Source organism: Hordeum vulgare, chromosome 2H, assembly GCF_904849725.1.
Source record: "Hordeum vulgare subsp. vulgare chromosome 2H, MorexV3_pseudomolecules_assembly, whole genome shotgun sequence".
Lineage (NCBI taxonomy): Eukaryota > Viridiplantae > Streptophyta > Magnoliopsida > Poales > Poaceae > Hordeum > Hordeum vulgare.
This window is the reverse complement of record NC_058519.1, coordinates 483,501,244-483,504,781: the sequence shown is the minus strand read 5'-3', so window position 1 is coordinate 483,504,781 and position 3,538 is coordinate 483,501,244. Positions and strand designations below refer to the sequence as shown.

General features: G+C 45.8%; 1 long non-coding RNA gene across 1 annotated transcript; it reads right to left on the bottom strand.

The window, feature by feature from the left end:
• Positions 1-852: 852 nt before the first annotated feature.
• Positions 853-2,538, bottom strand: LOC123426769. The gene is made up of 3 exons (XR_006622316.1): positions 2,245-2,538; positions 1,567-2,149; positions 853-1,181 (listed from the first exon to the last, which is right to left on the bottom strand). It is a non-coding gene; the product is annotated as an uncharacterized LOC123426769 (long non-coding RNA).
• Positions 2,539-3,538: the final 1,000 nt, after the last annotated feature.

The window sequence follows — 3,538 nt, the reverse complement described above, 5'->3', positions numbered from 1 at the left end:
CATAATGCACGTCGTTGATGCCCATCTACTCAGGAGGATTATGTGCGATTCACAGATGTTTCCACTGTCATGCACGACAAATTTTTTGAAGTGTTTGGCGTGTATTATGAAAGTCAAACTTACGTCTATGCATATCATGTAATATTTAAGTTGAAACCCCATGTGTCCCAAGGTTTCGGCCTTGCAATCATGTACAATATTGTTTCTTCCATTTGCTGATGCTCCTGCCATGACATGATGCACCTAGAGAGAAATCTCACTTGGCACGTGGAATGTCTGTCCTTGAAAAATGGTCTCGAGGTTTTCACCAGCATAGGAGCTGAGAAGAGAAGCCTCGAAGCCTATGATGGAAAGGGATCATGAGAAAAAGGACCATAAAAGTTCTATTTTGAAATGCCTGAGTTGTGATTTAATTTTGCAAGTTTCTGGGGTACAGGAATGGTGATAAATTAAAAATATGATGTGCAGTTGGAGTAACATCAGGTGCCATAGGTCGTTCCATTCACGTTCTTTACTGGCACATATATGCACCAGAGTATCTCATGGTTTTAAATCTCACAAAAAAAGAGGAAAAGAAGAAGAGGTGGCAGAAGATGCTATATTAGGGTAGATTGTTGAAAGTCAAACTTCAATGAGTGTCATGGATGGGGATTAAATGGATATGTCGAGTATGAACCACTCAAACTTCAGGGCTATAGTACATCCATGAATCAAAGGTATCTATTTGCCAAGTGATACAAATGAACATGATTTATGCTGGACCATGGCAATTTCCAAGTAAAATTACTTGCCATGACATGCCTTAAATCACAAACTCTAGCTCTAGATATAACTCCCATTGTCTTAGAAAAATTTGAGAAATGCACGCATTAAGCATCAAGTAGGTAAAATAGTAATGATATACTGTTAAAACCAGATTCAATTTGGAAGAGGGGGCAAACACAAGAGTGGTTTCATATAACACATGATTTGAAGGTCACGGTGCTACTAATAATAAATTCATTATGCTCGGAGCTTCGACATGTGAAGAGAGGAAACGAAACATTTCTGGGTTCGCTTATATTACTCCGACGAATCACTTTTGTTCTCATCTCGTAGTCCAAGATCCATCATCCATGACCCACGCGTGATTCCTCCTTTTAGCAGTTGTGATCGATTCATCGATCAATAATCCATTCCACCTGCAAATCTTACTTAGTTAACTCATTAGTTTTATCTTCTTCTGTTATTAACAGTAGAGTATATGATACATATATTAATTCTCAAGTTAATGCATGTAAATGGTAGCAAAGGGTTGCATGTAGAGTCAACTCAAAGAAGATGATCAACAACTAAAGAGGTGAATACTTGTACTCTTGGTTCTTCAGAGTTGAGACAATTGACATTGCACAATCTTAAAAAATGAACTACAAAGAAAAATGCAGACTAAAGATCTTAGGTGCTTAACTGCTTTTGATTCGTATAACTAAAGAGGTGAACAAATCATTATGAGTAAACAAACGTGCATTTGACAGTAGTGCAGTCAATGCTAACGCCAATTTTAAAGTGTATTCAGTTCAAAACTACCTAGTTATTTGTGATGAAATTAGTCCAGTACATTTCAAAAATGCAGGTTGCTCCCATCATATTGTGAAGTCCTTTCCTGCGGTGTTAAATAGATTTCAAGTAAGACATCATTGGCATCAACCACTTAACAGTTAAACACTCCGCCTCGCAACATCACACAAGCTTGCTCGGCAGTAATTAACAATGTACTTTTTTGAGACCGATGATGGACCAAACCAACTACAGGTACAGGTGATTCAATGGTACAAGATTTTCCGTTCATTTTCAGAAGGTGAAGAGCAAGAGATGGCTGGTGGGGAAGCTCGAGACCCAGCACTCGTTTGCCCTGCGAGCTCCGGAGCCGGAGCCGACGACGGATCAGATTCAGATAAGGCGGGCAGAGGAAGAGCAGAGCAAGCACGCGGTGGCGGTCGCGCTTGCCACAACGGCGGCTGCTCTCGCCACAACGGCGGCCGCAGAGGTGGCCGTTGTGGCCGCGTGGAGGTGGTCCGCCTCACAGGTCCACCCTCACCGGCGCCGACGCGTAAGCATGACCCCACATCTTCTGGCCATGAACTGTTCGCCGTTGTACATACCAAAGTCTCTGAAAGAACAAAAATGAGCATGCATATCCTACACGCACATGACCCAACAGAGCAAGCTAATTAAAATAATGGAAGAAATCATAGCAACCATTACCCAAACGGGTCGCCGACAACGAGGAAGGCAACGCCGGCGTTTGTGGCCTCGCTCAGCATCTGGTCCGCACACTCCTCTACCATCTCGCGGTCGGCAACCGTGATCTCCTTGTCGTACATCTTCTCCTGCAACTACACGGGTAGGGAATGGAGGTGAGGGAAGACTCCTACCCTGGTACGGCCATGAAGCCGTCACCCCTGTCCTCTCCTTGTCCGGTGCCCTTGTCCTGCTTGTCAGGCCGGTGCGGACGGCGGCCGCTGCGTGAGGCGCGGGCGAGTGGCTGCGCGAGGCGGGGGCGAGCGGCGGCTGCGGGCCGAGCAGGGGCAGCTGCGCGAGGCGCGAGGCGGCGGATGCGCAAGGCCGGGGCGAGTTATGTGGGGTCGAGCGGCGGCTGCGGGTCGAGCGGGGGCGGCTGCGCGAGGCGGGGGCGCGCGGATGCGCCAGGCGCAAGGTAGCGACTGCGGGCCGAGCGGGGGCAGCTGCGCTAGGCGCGAGGCAGGGGCGTCAAGTTCGCGAGGCGAGCGGGGGCGGGGCGAGTTCGCTAGCGGTTCCCGAACGTGGACGTGGGTGGCTTTCGTGATTAGCGTCGTTGGTTTCGTTAATGAAGGAGATCAATTTCGTTGACGACAATTTTAAACCATTGATGATGCGATTAGACGGTTGAGATTGCGAGTTGGATGTGCCCTCTCGTGCTTTTTTAGTGGTAGTAGATTAAGGAAATTTCAGAATATTAATAAAACTTTCAAAATTGATATAAAATAACCCATAACTCAGATGAAAATATTTTATGTATGAAAGTTGCTCAGAAAATTCCCCCAAATGTGAATACGTTGTCCGTTCATGTGTTGCTCCTACCATGATGAACATGGACATTTGGCGTTAGGATCACCTGTCTAGTAGAAGCTAGAGACACGGGAAATATTGTCAGATATTTTCCCGCTCCGTCCGTGACGTGTAGTACCGAGTTAGCTCATCCCTAGCACTTGCATATTGCCTTGTCATGCATCGTGTTGCATCTGCTTGCTTTTATTTATAGTTTCTTCCCCCACTTCTCTCTTGTAGACACCGAGACTGACACTATTGTTGGGCACAACTACGCCAGTGACAACCAGCCTTTTGCAGCAGAGCAACAAGGCAAGAAACCCCCCTTGATCATTTCTATATCACCCAATATTTCTCCCTCTTAATTGCCTTAGATTTTGCTATTGTTGTAGATAGCTCATATTCTCATGCATAGCCTATTTTCGTTGAACTGTTGTTGTACCCTACTGCATATTAAATGATTAGTATAGGT